Source organism: Pseudorca crassidens, chromosome 2, assembly GCF_039906515.1.
Source record: "Pseudorca crassidens isolate mPseCra1 chromosome 2, mPseCra1.hap1, whole genome shotgun sequence".
NCBI classification, from domain to species: Eukaryota; Metazoa; Chordata; class Mammalia; order Artiodactyla; family Delphinidae; genus Pseudorca; species Pseudorca crassidens.
In genome coordinates, this window is record NC_090297.1 from 67,496,865 (window position 1) to 67,516,427 (window position 19,563).

The 19,563-nt window shown below is 39.5% G+C and overlaps 1 protein-coding gene across 3 annotated transcripts in view; it reads right to left on the bottom strand.

The window, feature by feature from the left end:
• The window catches only part of USP33 (ubiquitin specific peptidase 33), a 63,886-nt gene extending 44,942 nt beyond the window's left edge, over window positions 1-18,944 (bottom strand). For all 3 annotated transcript variants that reach the window (XR_010940910.1, XM_067726624.1, XM_067726623.1), the window contains exon 1: window positions 18,705-18,944. The gene's annotated coding sequence lies outside the window, so the exon portion shown is untranslated. The remainder of the gene's footprint in view (window positions 1-18,704) is intronic.
• Between the last annotated feature and the right edge of the window lie 619 nt (window positions 18,945-19,563).

The window sequence follows — 19,563 nt, forward strand, 5'->3', positions numbered from 1 at the left end:
ATCTTAAGGTTTCCTTCACCCTAATTTATAGAGCTAAAGCTGTAGAATACCCTTAAATTTTTTTTTTTAACAAGGCTTTTAATCTATCTGGAGTTTATCTTAAGACAGGAATCCAATTTTATTTTCCTCCAGATGGGTAGACATTTGTACCAGTGCCTTTATTATACAACCAACACATTTCCCACTGAATTATAATCCTATCTTTATTCTTTATTAAATTGGCACATAAAATATTTCTGGATTTTCTTTTTTTTTAAACTCATCTGTCTATGCCCATATTATATTAATCTAATTCAGAAACTAATATTCTACACAGAATAGTTTGATAACTGTAAAAACATACTTCCTTCACTGTTCCATTTCCATTTCCTTGTCTACTCTCTAAGTACACTAGACAACCTGATAATTTTACCTCTTCTGTTCCAATATTGCTACCAGCTATTTAATTTTACTGTTTTAATGCATTTATTAGAACCTCTAAAGGCAATCTTGAATATAAAGGTGACTGTAAGCATCCATGTCAGGGTCCTTATATTAATGTTTTGCCATTTAGGATATCTGCTATAATTTTTTTCCATTCTTAGTGTACTTACATTTTTAAAATCAGAAATGGTCTTCTAAATTGAAGTACAGGGACTTCCTTGGTGGCACACTGGTTAAGAATCTGCCTGCCAATGCAGGGGACACAGCTTCAAGCCCCTGCTCCGGGAAGACCCCACATGCCATAGAGCAACTAAGCCCATGCGCCACAACTACAGACCCTGTGCTCTAGAACCTGAGAGCCACAACTACTGAACCCCCGTGCTGCAACTACTGAAGCCCGCGTGCCTAGAGCCTGTGCTCTGCAACAAGAGAAGCCACTGAAATGAAAAGCCCGCGCACCACAATGAAGAGTTGCCACCGCTGGCCACTAGAAAAACAAAGACCCAGTGCAGTCAAAAATAAAATAAATTAATTTTAAAAACTGAAGTATAGTTGATTTATATTATTATATTAGTTAGAAATGGTATTAATGAACTCTATCGAATGTCTTTTCACGGCGGAGTCAAGATGGTGTACTAGGAGGACGTGGAATTCACATCTCCTCACAATTAGGGCACCTACCAGGCACTGGTGGGGGACCACGGAGACCTAAGGGGACGGGAGGAACCCCCAGCGACCATCTTGCGGGATCTCAATTCCCAGGCTGGAGGTCGGGCCCAAGCTCCCATGGTGGGAGTTCCAAGTCGAACTCACTGGACTAACAGAGAACTTCAGACCCCAGGGAATATTAACCAGAGTGAGGCCCCCCCAGAGGTCCTCATCTCAGCACCAAGACCCAGCTCTAACCAACTGCCTCCAAACTCTATTGCTGGATGTCTCAGGCCAAACAACCAGTAAGACAGGAATACAGCACCATCCATCCATCAAAAAAAAAAAAAAAAGAAAGAAAAAAGAAAAGAAACGACAAAAAAATATGTTACAGGGCTTCCCTGGTGGTGCAGTGGTTGAGAATGTGCCTGCCAATGCAGGGGACACGGGTTCAAGCCCTGGTCTGGGAAGATCCCACATACCATGGAGCAACTAAGCCTGTGAGCCACAACTACTGAGCCTGCACGTCTGGAGCTTGTGCTCCACAACAAGAGAGGCCACGACAGTGAGAGGCCTGCGCACCGCGATGAAGAGTGGCCCCTGCTCGCCGCAACTAGAGAAAGCCCTCGCACAGAAACGAAGACCCAACACAGCCAAAAATAAATAAATAAATTTAATTTAATTTAAAAAATATATATATATATATATATGTTACAGATGAAGGAGCAAGGTAAAAACCTACAAGACCAAATAAATGAAGACGAAACAGGCAAACTACCTGAAAAAGAATTCAGAGTAATGATAGTAAGGATGATCCAAAATCTCAGAAACACAATGGAGAAAACACAAGAAATATTTAACAAGGTTCTAGAAGAACTGAAGAGGAAACAAACACTGATTAATAACAGAATTACTGACATTAAAAATACTGTAGAAGGAATCAATAGCAGAATAACAGGGCAGAAGAACAGATAACTGACCTGGAAGATAAAATGGTGGAAATAACTACTAGGGAGGAAAATAAAGAAAAAAGGATGAAAAGAATAGAGGACAGTCTCAGAGACGTCTGGGACAACATTAAACGCACCAACATTCAATTTTAGGAGTCCCAGAAGAAGAAGAGAAAAAGAAAGGGACTGAGAAAATATCTGAAGAGATTACAGTCGAACACTTCCCTAACATGGGAAAGGAAATAGTCAATCAAGTGCAGGAACCACAGAGAGTCCCATATAGGATGAACCCAAAGAGAGACACTCTGAGACACATATTAATCAAACTATCAAAAATTAACTACAAAAAAAATATTAAAAGCAGCAAGAGAAAAGCAGCAAATAACCAAGGGAATCCCCATAAGGTTAACAGATGATCATTCAGAAGAAACTCTGCAAGCCAGAAGGGAGTGGCAGGACATATTCAAAGTGATGAAAGGGAAAAACCTACAACAAAGAATACTCTAGTCAGCAAGGATCTTATTCAAATTCAATGGAGAAATTAAAACGCTTACAGATAAGCAAAAGTTAAGAGAAATCAGCACCACCAAACCAACTTTACAACAAATGCTAAAGGAACTTCTCTAGGAAGGAAACACAAGAGAAGGAAAAGACCTACAAAAACAAACCCAAAATAATGAAGAAAATAGTAATAGGAACATACATATTGATGATTCCATTAAATGTAAATGGATAAATGCTCCAACCAAAACACATATACTGGCTGAACAGATACAAAAACAAGACCCATATATCTGCTGTCTACAAGAGACCCACTTCAGACCTAGTGACACATACAGACTGAAAGTGAGGGGATGGAAAAAGATATTCCAGGCAAATGGAAATCAAAAGAAAGCTGGAGTAGCAATTCTTGTATCAGACAAAATAGACTTTAAATAAAACGATTAAAAGAGACAATGAAGGACACTACAAAATGATCAAGGGATCAATCCAAGAAGATATAACAATTGTAAATATTTATGCACCCAATATAAGAGAATTTCAATACGTAAGGCAAATGCTAACAGCCATAAAAGAGGAAATAGTAACACAATCATAGTAGGGGACTTTAATATCCCACTTTCACCAATGCACAGATCATCCAAAATGAAAATAAATAAGGAACAAAAACTTTAAATGACACATTAAACAAGATGGACTTAACTGATATTTGTAGGACATTCCATCCAAAAACAACACAATACACTTTCTTCTCTACTGCGCATGGAACATTCTCCAGGATAGACCATATCTTGGGTCACAAATCAAGCCTTGGTAAATTTTAGAAACCTGAAATCATATCAAGTATCCTTTCTGATCACAACACTATGAGAATAGATATCAATTACAGGAAAACAACTGTAAAAAATACAAAAACATGGAGTCTAAATAATACGTCACTAAATAACCAAGAGATCACTGAGGAAATCAAAGAGGAAATCAAATAATACCTAGAAACAAATGACAATGAAAACAATGATGACCCAAAACCTATGGGATGCAGCAAAAGCAGTTCTAAGAGAGAAGTTAAAAGCAATACAATCCTACAAGAAACAAAAAAAAATCTCAAATAAACAACCTAAACATACACCTAAAGCAATTAAAGAAAAAAGAAGCAAAACCCCCCTCAAAGTTAGCAGAACGAAAGAAATCATAAAGATCAGATCAGAAATAAGTGAAAAAGAAATGAAGGAAACAATAGCAAAGATCAATAAAACTAAAATCTGGTTCTTTGAGAAGATAAACAAAATTGATTAGCCAGACACATCAAGAAAAAAAGGGAGAAGACTCAAATCAACAGAATTAGAAATGAAAAATGAGAAGTAACAATAGACACTGCAGAAACACAAAGGATCATGAGAGATTGCTACAAGCAACTATACACCAATAAAATGGACAACCTGGAAGAAATGGACAAATTCTTAGAAAAGCACAACCTTCTGAGACTGAACCAAGAAGGAACAGAAAATATAAACAGACGACTCACAAGCACTGAAACTGAAACTGTGATTGAAAATCTTCCAACGAACAAAAGCCCAGAGCCAGATGGCTTCACAGGCGAATTCTATCAAACATTTAGAAAAGAGCTAACACCTATCCTTCTCAAACTCTTCCAAAATATAGCAGAGGGAGGAACACTCCCAAACTCATTCTATGAGGCCACCATCACCCTGATACCTAAACCAGACAAAGATGTCACAAAAAAAGAAAACTGCAAGCCAATATCTCTGATGAACATAAATGCAAAAATCCTCAACAAAATACTAGCAAACAGAATCCAACAACACATTAAAAGGATCATACACCACGATCAAGTGGGGTTTATCCCAGGAATGCAAGGACTCTTCAATATATGCAAATCAAACAATGTGATACACCATACTAACAAACTGAAAAATAAAAACCATATGATCATCTCAGTAAATGCGGAAAAAGCTTTCCACAAAATTCAACACCCATTTATGATAAAAACACTCCAGAAAGTAGGCATAGAGGGAACTTACCGCAACATAATAAAGGCCATATATGACAAACCCAGAGCCAACATTGTTCTCAATGGTGAAAAACTGAAACCATTTCCTCTACGATCAGGAACAAGACAAAGTTGCCCACTCTCACCACTATTATTCAACATATTTTGGAAGTTTTACCCACAGCAATCAGAGAAGAAAACGAAATAAAAGGAATCCAAATGAGAAAAGAAGAAGTAAAGCTTTCACTGTTTGCAGATGACACGATACTATACATAGAAAATCCTATGCTACCAGAAAACTACTAGAGCTAATCAATGAATCTGGTAAAGTACCAGGATACAAGATTAATGAACAGAAATCTCTTGCATGCCTATACACTAATGATGAAAAATCTGAAAGAGAAATTAAGGAAACACTCCCATTTACCACTGCAACAGAAAGACTAAAACACCTAGGAATAAACCTACCTAAGGAGATAAAAGACCTGTACACAGAAAACTATGATGCTGATGAAAGAAATTAAAGATGATACAAACAAATGGAGAGATATGCCACATTCTTGGATTGGAAGAATCAACATTGTAAAAGTGACTGGACTACCCAAAGCAATCTACAGATTCAGTGCAATCCCTATCAAACTACCAATGGCATTTTTCACAGAACTAGAACAAAAAATTTCACAATTTGTATGGAAACACAAAAGACCCCGAATAGCCAAAGCAATCTTGAGAAAGAATAACAGAGCTGGAGGAATCAGGCTCCCTGACTTCAGACTATACTACAAAGCTACAGTAATCAAGACAGTATGGTACTGCCACAAAAAACAGGAACATAGATCAATGGAACAGAATAGAAAGCCCAGAGATAAACCCACGCACATATGGTCACCTTATCTTTGATAAAGGAGGCAAGAGTATAAAATGGAGAAAAGCCAGTCCCTTCAATAAGTGGTGCTGGGCAAATTGGACAGCTACATGTAAAAGAATGAAACTAGAACACTTCCTAACACCATACACAAAAATAAACACAAAATGGATTAAAGACCTAAATGTAAGACCAGACACTATACAATTCTTAGAGGAAAACACAGGCAGAACACTCTATGACATAAGTCACAGCAAGATCCTTTTTGACCCACCGCCTAGAGAAATGGAAATAAAAGCAAAAATAAACAAATGGGACCTAATGAAACTTAACAGGTTTTGCACAGCAAAGGAGACAAAAAATAAACAAGACAAAAAGACAACCCTCAGAATGGGACAAAATAGTTGCAAACGAAGCAACTGACAAAGGATTAATCTCCAAAATATACAAGCAGCTCATTCAGCTTAGTATCAAAAAACCCAATTCAAAAATGGGCAGAAGACCTAAACAGACATTTCTCCAAAAAAAGTATACAGATTGCCAACAAACACATGAAAAGATGCTCGGGCTTCCCTGGTGGCGCAGTTGTTGAGAGTCTGCCTGCTGATGCAGGGGACACGGGTTCGTGCCCCCATCCGGGAAGATCCCACATGCCACGGAGCACCTGGGCCTGTGAGCCATGGCCGCTGAGCCTGCGCGTCCGGAGCCTGTGCTCTGCAACAGGAGAGGCCACGGCAGTGAGAGGCCCGCGTACAGAAAAAAAAAAAAAAAGATGCTCAACATCACTAATCATTAGAGAAAGGCAAATCACAACTACAATGAGGTATCACCTCACACTGGTCAGAATGGCCATTATCACAAGGTCTACAAAAAACAAATGCTGGAGAGGGTGTGGAGAAAAAGGAACCCTCTTGCACTGTTGGTGGGAATGTAAATTGACACAGCCTCTATGAAGAACAGTATGGAGGTTCCTTAGAAAACTAAAAATAGAACTACTACATAACCCAACAATCCCAAACATATACACTGAGAAAACCATAATTCAAAAAGAGTCATGTAACACAATGTTCACTGTAGCACTATTTACAATAGCCAGCACATGGAAGCAACCTAAGTGTCCATTGACAGATGAATGGATAAAGAAGATGGGGCACATATATACAATGGAATATTACTCAGCCATAAAAAGAAACGAAATTGAGTTACTTGTAGTGAAGTGGATGGACCTAGAGTCTGTCATACAGACTGAAGTAAGCCAGAAAGAGAAAAACAAATACCACATGCTAACACATATATATGGAATCTTAAAAAAAAAAAAAAAATGGTTCTCATGAACCTATGGGCAGGACAGGAATAAAGACACAGATGTGGAGAATGGACTTGCGGACATGGGGAAAGGGAAGGTGGGATGAAGTGAAAGAGTAACACTGACATATATACACTACCAAATGTAAAATAGATACCTAGTGGGAAGCAGCTGCATAGCACAGGGAGATCAGCTTGGTGCTTTGTGACCACCTACAGGGGTGGGATAAGGAGGGTGGGAGGGAGACTCAAGAGGGAGGAGATATGGGGATATACATATGCATATAGCTGATTCACTTTGTTATACAGCAGAAACTAACACAACATTGTAAAGCAATTATACTCCAATAAAGATTTTTTTTTTTAAATGTCTTTTCAGCAGCTACTGATGGCTTCCTAGACTCCTTGTTTCATTTGTTGATATTATCTATTATATTAACAGACTTGATACTAAGGATCCTTGCACTGATGTAATACACCCTACTGGGTCAAAATGTACTATTAGTCCGTTATTTCATATCTAGATTCTATTGGCTAATATTGTATTTAGAAATTTTGCATTTCTAGATGTAAGTGAGATTGACCTTTTTTGATAGCATTTTAATCAGGGATAAAAGTATCGGGCTGGCCAAAAATTTGTAACATCTTATGGAGAAACCCATACGAACTTTTTGGCTAACCCAATATGTGTACTTCACAGAATGCACTGAGTAGCTTTGCATCTTTAATAACATACAATACAGTTTTTTAAAAAAACTATATGTTGTTTATAAACTAAATAAAAGTCAGCTGTGAAACCATCTGTTATGCTGTCTCTTTCAAGGACAGATCTTCAATGATCTTTTCAATCCTTGAGCAAGAACTGGTCAATTCAACTTTTCTGCTTCTTGGGTCAATTTTATTAATTTATATTTTGGTATAAAATTATCCATTAGGGCTTCCCTGGTGGCGCAGTGGTTGAGAGTCCGCCTGCCGATGCAGGGGACATGGGTTCGTGCCCCAGTCCGGGAAGATCCCACGTGCCGCAGAGCGGCTGGGCCCATGAGCCATGGCCGCTGAGCCTGCGCGTCCGGAGCCTGTGCTCTGCAGTGGGAGAGGCCACAACAGTGAGAGGCCCGTGTACCGCAAAAAAAAAAAAAAAAAAAAAATTATCCATTAATCTTGACTTTCAACTTTGGCATCATGGCATAACATGTAGTATTCTCAAGAAGGTTTGCATAAAATTCCGTTAACCTCTCCTATACCTAGGTATCTATGATGTCGCCTTCCTCATTCCTAATATTGCATATTTTTACTCCATTTTCTTCTCTTCTATATGAGGTTTATCTAATTCATCAGTCCTTGCAAAGAACCAGCTTTGGGATTTATCCTTCCCACTATTTTTGTTTTGTTGTTTCCACTTTCATTAATTACAGTTTTATCTTTAATCCCCATGTCCTATTTGGTTTCTGTTTTATTTCCTTAATCCCTAAATATGGGAACTGAATTCTCTTAGTTTTATTTACTTAATAATAAAAGTAATTAAACTATACATTTTCTTCTTAACACCAATGTTTGCCAATGGGATGGAAATGTTCTTCTCACTGCTTTCTAGACAGTATGTTATCTCACTTTTGACTGTAAAATGTTTTAAGTGCATCAATACAAGGTTGGATATATATATACATATACATATATATACAGATATATGTATATATATTCATGACTGAACACTACACATCAGTTTAACTTCATGAACTGGATGGATAATTTATCAACATGAGTAGATCTAAAGGACATAATGTTGAATAGAAAAAAAGGAAGATGCAAAATAATACATTCTCTATGATACCACTGAAGTAAAAATTTAAAACCTGAGGGAAGAATACATTAGGAGTTTGGGATTATCAGATACAAACTACTATATATAAAACAGGTAAACAAGGTCTTACTGTATAGCAGAGGGAACTATATTTAATTATCCTGTAATAAACTATAATGGAAAAAAATGTGAAAAATATATATATGTACAACAGAATCACTTTGCTGTACACCGGAAACTAATACAACATTGTAAATTAACTATACTTCAGTTAAAATAAAAAAAAAAACAAAAAAAGTAAGAAAACAATGTTCAAAAAAAATAAAGCCCCAAAACAAAACATGCATAATAGCACGTTGTATCTGTATGTACATATCCACTGTAAAAGGATAAAAATACAGTTTTGAAGGTTATGTACTCAGAATGTTGCCTCACAGCAAAGAAGAAAGGGGGACTAGAGAAAGATCAGTTCTCTCCATTCTGCTATTAATGTTCTGGTATTTAAACAGCTTAATGAGAATTAATTTGCAGATAACATGATTCTATACACAGAAAATCCTAAAGATGCTACTAGAAAACTACTAGAGCTAATCAATGAATTTGGTAAACTTGCAGGATACAAAATTAATACACAGAAATCTCTTGCATTCCTATACACTAACAACAAAAGATCAGAAAGAGAAATTAAGGAAATAGTCCCATTTACCATCACAACAAAAAGAATAAAACACCTATGAATAAACCTACCTAAGGAGGCCAAAGACCTGTACTCAGAAAGCTATAAGATACTGGGACTTCCCTGGTGGTCCAGTGGTTAAGAATCCGCCTTCCAATGCAGGGGACACGGGTTCAATCTCTGGTTGCGGAAGTAAGATCACACATGTCACGGGGCAACTAAGCCTGCATGCTCTGGAGCCTGTGCACCACAACTAGAGAGCCCGCGTGCCGCAACTACTGAGCCCCCACGCTCAAGAGCCCGCACACCACAACTAGAGAGAAGCCTGCTCACTGAAACGACAGATCCCACATGCCGCAACAAAGATTCTGCATGCTGGAACTAAGACCCGACACAGCCAAATACATAAAAATAAATAAATTTATTTTTTACAAAAGAAAACTATAAGATACTGATGAAAAAAATCAAAGATGAACAAACAGATGGAGAGATATACGATGTTCTTGGATCAGAACAATCAATACTATGAAAATGACTATACTACCCAAAGCGATCTACAGATTCAATGCAATCCCCATCAAATTACCAATGGCATTTTTTCATAGAATTAGAACAAAACATTTTACAATTTGTATGGAAACACAAAAGACCCCAAATGGCCAAAGCAATCTTGAGAAAGAAAAATGGAACTGGAGGAATCAGGCTCCCTGACTTCAGACTATACTACAAAGCTACAGTAATCGAGAGAGTATGGTACTGGCACAAAAACAGAAATACAGATCAACGGAACAGGGTAAAAAGCCCAGAGATAAACCCACGCACCTATTGTCACCTAATCTATGACAAAGGAGGTAAGAATATACAATGGAGAAAAGACAGTCTCTTCAATAAGCGATGCTGGGAAAACTGGACAGCTACATGTAAAAGAATGAAATTAGAACACTCCCAAACATCATACACAAAAATAAACTTAAAATGGATCAAAGACCTAAATGTAAGGCCAGACACTATAAAACTCTTACAGGAAAACACAGGCAGAACACTCTTTGACATAAACTGCAACAAGATCTTTTTTGATCCACTTCCTAGAGTAATGAAAATTAAAACAAAAATAAACAAATGGGATCTAATTAAACTTAAAAGCTTTTGCACAGCAAAGGAAACCATAAACAAAACAAAAAGCCAACCCTCAGAATGGAAGAAAATATATGCAAGTGAAGAAACCAACAAGGGTTTAATCTCCAAAATATACAAATCTACAAAACTATTAACCTACAAAACTCTAAGACTCCTCTGGAAGCTTGGGGATCACAGGTTGGGAATTACTAGAGAGCAAAAGATATTCAAACTGTGCATGGAAATTAAGGCTTTCCATAATTTGACCTCAATTTGTCCTGACCTTTGCAATCTTTTATCAGACAACTTTTCCCTCTATCTACCCTATCTGGACAATTTGAAATCTCCTCAGCAATAATGATGGTAATAACAACTGAAAAATCTTCCAGGTTGAAATGACAGCATCATGCTGTATGATGTACAGCTTTGGCAGGGGTTCAAGTGCCCATCTGTAGATTCAAAACTGCTTCTGAAGATATTACTTTTAAGGAGGTGGGGAAGATATTACTTTTTAGCAGTACAATCCCCAAATCTTCAGGCCCCAAATTCTGACCCAGTCATCCTAATAAAAGAATAGCAGACATTCAAGTTTTAATACAGGAAAAGCATAGGGACCAGTGTTATTAATATTTGTTACACATCAAGACATAGTTGGTAACCTAAGGAGAACCTTTTAATATTGAAAAACTGCCTGTATTCCATTATCTAGTCTATTCCAAAAAGTAAAGCTATTTATAAAGAATCAGAATCAAGCGACTGTGACAAAAAAACTTGTCATGAGAACTGGTTGCTAATTTATTAGTTACACAGAAGATTAATATGAATCCAGAAGAAACTCTGTATTAGCAGATGGCAGAACTGTTCAAAATTCTTAACAAAAATCTGGATAAAGACACAGAAGACAGGCTAGTTAAATCTAATTATAAAATCATAAAAATAATTAAAGAAATGACATTTTATTTAGAAAAATGAGCTAAGATTAACAAGGATGGATATAGTATTCTATATTGGCATTAAAAGAGTCTACTGTCAGGGGCTTCCCTGGTGGCACAGGCGTTGAGAATCTGCCTGCCAATGCAGGGGACACGGATTCGAGCCCTGGTCTGGGAGGACCCCACATGCCGCGGAGCGACTGGGCCCGTGAGCCACAACTACTGAGCCTGCGCGTCTGGAGCCTGTGCTCCGCAACAAGAGAGGCCACGATAGTGAGAGGCCCACGTACCGCGTTGAAGAGTGGCCCCTGCTCGCCGCAACTAAAGAAAGCCCTCGCACAGAAACGAAGACCCAACACACCCAAAAATAAATAAATAAATTAATTAATTTAAAAAAAAAGAGTCTACTGTCTAAAGTAAGGCCAAAAAAAGGGTTTCAGGTATTTAGATTCTAGATGCTAAAAGACGAAGGAAACAACAGTGCAGTTCTCACTCAATTTATCAACAGAATAGGTTTCACAATAAAAAGAGAAGCCAGTCTTATTGTACTCATAAACTAAGTAGATTATTTAGTGAATGTTTTATTTATGAAGAACGTTAAAAGCTACAGAATACAAATGTCTTCCATAGACAGTCTTAAATAATTTGAAAACTGTATCCTCATAAAGACAACACTATGGCTAAAAGTAAAGTTTCCGGAGCAAGGCTACCTGGGTTCAAATCCAAGCTCCACTATGTCCTAGGTTTGTGACCAGGGTTAAGTCACTTCTCTGTGCCTGAGTTCCCTCATCTATAAAACTGAGATAATTACAAAAATCTACCTCGTGGAGTTGGGGGGGTGTTATATAACACATTTGTTAACATATATAAATTACTTTGAACAGAGTGAGAGTAAGCACTCAATAAATGTTAACTATTATAAGCAAAAATTGAAAGTATGGATGTTATGTTTAGACAGCGGAAGGCAAAAGTTGGAGGACTTGAGGGGAGTTCCCTGGCGGTCCAGTGGTTAGGACTCGGCACTTTCACTGCCCAGGCCCTAGGCTGGGGGACTACAATCCCGTAAGTCGCTCCAAGCAGCCAAAAAAAAAAAAAAAGTTGGAGGACTTGATACATGCATTCCAATTATTTGGACATTATGACCAAAGTAAGAGAGATCTTTTCTTTTTTACGTAACTTGAGAAATTTAGAAATAGCAACTCCAGTCAATGGTGAAGATTTTCAACAATTAGAGTTATATAAAAACGGAAGGTGGAACCTTGGGAAGTAGGATGTTCCCCATCATTGTTACACACAGAGGCTGGAAGACCAACTGTCAGGTGTTTCAAAGGACAGCATTTTGCCCTAAAGTCAATTCTAAGATTCTCTGACTGCAGAAAAACTGATTTGTCTGTCAGTAGTTTCAACCTATACAACTGTTCCATTACTACAACTAATCTGACTAGTCCAACTGTACTATTTTATCTTTTACTTTTTTAAACTGTTTTTTTAAAAATAATTACTTATTTTTGGCTGCATTGGGTCTTTGTTGTTCTGCCTGGGATTTCTCTAGTTGCAGCGAGCGGGGGCTACTCTTTGTTGCAGTGCGCGGGCTTCTCATTGTGGTGGCTTCTCTTGTTGTGGAGCACGGGCTCTAGGCGCGTGGGCTTCAGTAGTTGTGGCTCGCAGGCACTAGAGCGCAAGGCTCAGTAGTTGTGGTGCACGGGCTTGGTTGTTCCGGGGCACGTGGGATCTTCCCGGACCAAGGATCGAACCCATGTCCCCTGCATTGGTAGGAGGATTCTTAACCACTACACCACCCTGGAAGCCCCCAACTGTACTATTTTATTTTATTTTTAATTTTATTTATTATTTTTAGCTGTGTTGGGTCTTTGTTGCTGTGTGCGGCTTTCTTCTAGTTGAGGCAAGTGGGGGCTGCTCTTCGTTGCAGTGCATGTGCTTCTCATTGCGGTACCTTCTCTTGTTGCGGAGCACGGGCTCTAGGTGGGCAGGCTTCAGTAGTTGTGGCATGTGGACTCAGTAGTTGCGGTTTGCAGGCTCTAGAGCGAAGGCTCAGTAGCTGTGGCGCACAGGCTTAGTTGCTCCGCAGCATGTGGGATCTTCCTGGACCAGAGCTCGAACCCATGTCCCCTGCACTGGCAGGTGGATTCTTAACCACTGTGCCACCAGGGAAGCCCAACTGTACTATTTTAAATACTAGGTTTCAAAATTATTTTAATTGTAAAAATGCAACATTATAATAACCTTACAGCTTATTTTTCCATATTTACCATAGAAGAAAATTACTATACAACAAAAGCAAGCCAAAAACATTGACAATAGAAGTATTAATATCAGCAAAGAGTACAATAGGCAGAAAAGTTTATTTTATTCTAAATCAATCTATAATAAGAGTCCGTGGAGACTTTTAATCTATAAAATATGCTGATGAGCACTTTTTAAAAAAATATATTTATTTGTTTGGTTGTGCCGGGTCTTAAGTTGTGGCTCATGGGCTCCTTAGTTGTGGCATGCGAACTCTTAGTTGCAGCACACATGTGGGATCTAGTTCCCTTACCAGGGATCGAACCCGGGCCCCCAGTGGATAAGACGTGGAGTCTTATCCACTGCACCACCAGGGAAGTCCCCTGATGAGCACTGTTTTATTTTAAATTTATTTATTTATTTATGGCTGCGTTGGGTCTTCGTTGCTGTGCGCGGGCTTTCTCTACTTTCGGCGAGCGGGAGACACTCTTCGTTGTGGTGCACGGCCTTCTCATTGCGGTGGCTTCTTTTGTTGCGGATCATGGGCTCTACGCGCGCAGGCTTCAGTAGTTGTGGCACACGGGCTCAGTAGTTGTGGTACACAGGCTTAGTTGCTCCGCGGCATGTGAGCTTCCCCGACCAGGGCTTAAACCCGTGTCCCCTGCATTGGCAAGCAGATTCTTAAACAATGTGCCACCAGGGAAGTCCCCTGATGAGCACTTTTAAGAACTGTGTTTCTTGTCCTTTAAACAAATATTCTAGCAAACACAAACTCCTTAAAATCTTCACACAGATCTTACAGTCCTGTAACTCTTCCCCTAATCGTTCTTAATTTTCGTTCAAATCATAACAAAGAAAAAGAAATTTAGTACTAATCTTCTAATTTCCCTTTTCTTAAAAACATCTGTCCCTTTGACCCTTAACAGTCTAATTAATGAGAGGCTTACTGAATCTATTAAGAGAACTATATAATCTCCTAATTGATTGCTCTACCTGCAATCTAGCTGTTCTAGAACCTATTCTTAACACTGCCACAATAAACCACCCAAAAGCATAGCTCCAACCCGGCAACCTAGCTTTAAATAAAATTCCTTAATCAAGATTTGTAAACATTAACCAGCATTTCCTACAAAGAAAAAAAATCTGTCCAATAACAGCAAAGTATAGTCAACTGTAGCCTTATCTAGTTGAAATAATTGTGACAAACACTAGGCAGAGGGGGAAGAGAGAAGAGGGAGGAAGCAAGAGGAAGAGAAATGGAGAACAAGAATCAATGAATATAATGAAGCACAAACCAGCTGATGGTAATTTTCACCCTAAGTCACTTCTGAGCAAGATGGAGGGGTAATTAAATTAACAGAGTATCAACATTATGGGACAGTCATTAAAACTACTTAAGTAGAACATGTAGAATCATGGAAAAACAATTGCAACCACCATATTCAAATGAGAACCACTCTAAGAAATTTTGCCAATTTTTTTCTTTACCAGAATATTGTTGATTATAAAAAAGAATCAGAATTTATTCATCTAAATAATGCCTCTACTAAAAATATTAGCAATTCCTCCTTCAGGATTTTATAAATAGTTAAAAAATGTAAGAAATCTTCTTATGTCACATTCAGTCTCATATTTTCACCATACTGCCATATTTCAGGACGCGCTAGCCCCAGGCATTTAGAGGCTAATTTAACAAAGGCCCAATCAAGTATGGGTCAGACACTGTGTATCTAGTAGGGGTGGCAGCACTGTTCAAATCTCCACCCTACTTTCCCTTTTGAATGACTGGTCACCTACACTCTACTTTATCAACACTCTTCAACACACTGTAATTCCTTTATTCTCCTGAAATAACTAATTTGAATGTCAGTGACCTTCTGTCAACCCTCCTCAATCACAAGTTACATAACTCTCAAACCTCAGTGCCATTTTAGCATCCCTCATTTTCTATATTCTACCAGTTACCAAATTCTACTGCTTGCTTCTTTTATCCATCACTTCTCAACTCACATTTCTTCTAGATCTCCACCTAAATTGAGGCTTTTATTTCACATCTTGATTATTTAATAAGAATGCCTATTAACAGACACAGTTGACATCCGGCCCCCATCCCTTCAGCTCACCTTGCAGCTGGTACAGATAGTATCCTGACAGCTTCCCACCTCCACCAACAGGAGCCTGCCCAACCCTAGCTAAGACAATGGGAAGTGCTCGAAACATTTCAAGAACAATCTCCATCAGTGAGGACTAGAGTAGGTGGAAAAACTCCCCATCTACCCTTCAGTTAGTAGGACAATTCTAAGGCAGCTCTACAAAAATCTCCACAGGATTAACCCCCAGTTGCCCATCACTGGCTTTTTTTCCCTTTCCTGACTCTTTACCCACTCCCTCACTTGTGCTTCCTGGCATCTCACCTGCACCCATGTTATCTCAAGGTCTGCTTACAAGATAGCACTTTGGAGAAACTACAAGGGCCACAAAAGTGACACTATCGGGGCTTCCCTGGTGGCGCAGCGGCTGTGAGTCCGCCTGCCGATGCAGGGGACACGAGTTCATGCCCTGGTCCAGGAGGATCCCACATGCCGCGGAGCAGCTGGGCCCGTGAGCCATGGCCGCTGAGCCTGCGCGTCCGGAGCCTGTGCTCCGCAACGAGAGAGGCCACAACAGTGAGAGGCCCGCGTACTGAAAAAAAAAAAAAAAAGTGACACTATCAAGATCTTGCTTAACCTAAAGCTGCCCAAGTGTTCTCTTGGTCTCAATCATCTCCCAATTACAGCTCATTCTGCATTCATATGGATCACATACCTCTTCTAACCAAACATCTTCAATGAAGCCCTTCGTGATTTGTCTTTTTCATCTCCTATTTCTAACTTAGATAAATCATAACTTATCATCAGCCAAACTATTGTACTGATCCTTTCTCAAATATAAGTTGTACCTTTCCAGGAACGCAATAATCTACTGTTTTTAGAAATGTTCTCCAATATTCGCCTGTTGAAAACCTTGCAAAGCTCACTCATCTCAAATATCATCTCTATCAAGATTCAATCACAAGTAATGTCTCCCTCACCTAAATTCCTGATTGTAACAGTCATAAGACATTTTACCACAGTTCTGTAAAAACCTACCCTACTTGACTACAAGCCTGACTTTAAATTCTTTAAGGGTAGAAACCATGTTCCATTCTTTTTATTTTCCAAAGGGCTTTCTTTCCCTGATAGACCCATAGATATTGACCTACATAGCCTTCTAGAGTAACTTTTGAAAAGAACATTTATTTTTATATATGCATTCTTAAGTATTAGTACAAAATTCATGCTCCTTTTTACAGACAAACAAACTGAGCTTATCTCAGACTCTTTGGGACTAACCTATTTATCAAAATGCTCCTGAAATCACATGCAGACTTAAAAAAAAGTTTAAAAACAACACTAAAGAAAGCTGTTACTTATTCCTTTATTTTTGGGAAATGACTACATTTCATGTTTCTCACCAAAAATCTTTCACCATGTATGTACTTCATTTCCTTGCAAAGAGTCCAGAGTCTGTCCCATGTTATACTTCACAGTGTTCCAATACTTAGCTGAATTCCAATTTATATCAAAGGTTACTTCAAGATTATTTCAGGCTTTAGGGAAATTCTGATCCTTACACAATCTTGAAATGCTTCTGTCATGGGAAAAGACTTTACTTCTTGGCATTTCTAACTCAGAGGACTGGCATGAGGATCAAATAAGATTGTATATGTGAAAGGTCACTGAAAATTCTAACAATAAATAAATGTAAAAATTATCTCCTTAACTCTGAATTTCAAACGATTAAAATAATCTATTTACTACAATCTAACGTCATTAAATGCACAGTTATTTTTTACAAATAGGTTATAAAGGCGTAAGTTATAAAGAGCTCAAGACAAAAAAGTGAAAGCTGGCTATAAACCAGATCAAAAATAAGAAGCAATCTTAAGTAGACTATCCCTCTTGCATATGGCAAGAGGTCAAATAGTTTATTCCTGCAATACTTTTGTACTGTCCTTTTTATTTTAATCCTGCCAAAGTAAATTAAATAACATAAAGCCTCCGGTGTAGTATAACTTATTACTATTACTTTTCCTTAAAATTAGCACTGTCTTTCAATAAGATTCCTACTTTTCCCCATGTTTATATTAATAGCATGAATTCACTAACAATATTCGTATTAGGTTCAAATCAAATAGCTTATTATCTGCTTTGGTCAGACCTTTCCAAATGATACAACTGTCTCAACCAGAAGTGGAACTAGAACAGCCTCATTATTTTTTGAAACAAGTTTTCCTTAAAAGAAAAATAATCTGATTAAACTAAAAAATTCTACTATTCTATACATCTATTAAGCAATAAGTCTAGAGATCCTTATCGTAAGTTTAGAGCCTATGCTCCTGCCAGCGTTATCCCCTCTGGCCCAATTTTCCCGGCCTTATACTGATTATATGAGACGTAAACCCTAAAAATACTTGAGTGCAAAACACCCATAGTCATCCAACAGCTCAATTTGCACCCTGTAAATATTCAAATGAAGAGCATTTTGTAGTAGGTAAAATATGTAAGAGTAACGGTCTGGGAAACCACACACCATGGAAACTGACTCAAACAAAAGCTGCGGATGGACAGACCGCAAGGAGTAACCGGTGAAACAGTAAGGATTAAATATTCGTCTAAGAAAAATTTCGGTGACGTTGACGCCTAGGTTTTCCTGCTGACAACAATTAATAACGGGACCCCTGGGGCTGCACGAATGGGTCCGATCACCCCAACTACGCCGCAAAGCGAAACCAGAACCCAGGAGCCAGCGCACTGCGGGGCTTTCAGTCGCCTGCGCCCACCGTGCTGGACTGATAAGCCGGCATGCGGAGACCGAGGAAAAGAGAGGAGGCCCGCTTCGAGACTCTTCTCACCCCTCCTTCCTCCCGCTTCCCAGGGGAGCGCCCCCTGGGGACCCTTCCTCAAATCTACGACTGACTCGCATCCTCCACCGCCCCTACTGGGGAGGCCACCAATCATCCCTGCAGCGCAGAGCACCGGAGGGGCCTAGGCCTTCTACCCACCCGCGCACCCACCACCACCCCGAACCAAGAAAAAGAAGCCGCTGCAGCAGCCACAGCCCCGGCGCGCGGGAGCGAAAACACAGACCGATCCCTAGCTAAAGGCGAGGCGCACTTCGACCCCGCGCCCCTCCCAACAGCTACGCGCTCACCTCCACGGCCTTCCCCACGGGCCCCGCCAGCGCGGCCGACGGTGGCCTGCGGCCGCACCTCCCACCAGCTCCGCTTTTCTTCCCCTGGCCTAGGAGGGGGCGGCGTCGCTTCTGGAAGGCCGGAAAACGGACCCGCAGCTCAGCCTGCGGGATACCAGCCTCCCGGCCACTTCCCGCAACGGCTCCAGCTCCTTCCGGTGTTTTCGCGACCGCCACCGGCTTCTAGGGCGTCGCAGGAGGGCGAGGAGGGCGGGCAGGGGCGGGGCTTCGAGGAAAGCTCCTCCCGCCTCTGGGGCGTGGCCGCGGAGAACGGCTCCAGGTGTGGAGACCCAAGCTGCTCTCACAGCTGGGACTTCCAAAGTAGCTAGCGGCACAGGGACCGTACGTGCAGAGCAGTTTTAGATCTGGGGCACTTTTCGTTTCTACACGTGTTCTTCCCCTCTTCTGCAGTCACACTACGACCATTAGCAGGTCTGTCTCTATGCATTACAGAATTTGTGTTAAGGCTGTCCACTGAAGGGCCTCAGGTTTCCGACTTTGTGCAAAGAAAAATTAGACTACTTAATTCAATTCAACCCTTTTCCCTTCCTCTCCTCTTTCTTCTCCCAACGTCTTAGGACATAGACTATCTGAAAGTCATTGCGTTTCTTTTTCCACATCTACAAAGTAGAAATTCATCTCTCCCATTTTCCCTTAAGCCAAAATCAAGATCATATCAAATATTTATTGAAACTTTAGTATCTGCTTAGTGACTAGAGCATTTGAAGAGATCTGCCTTGTAATTTATGGATCTGTTAAAATCCGTTCAATTGATATGCAAATAATAAAAATAGTTAAATTAATATTAATTAATTGTTCA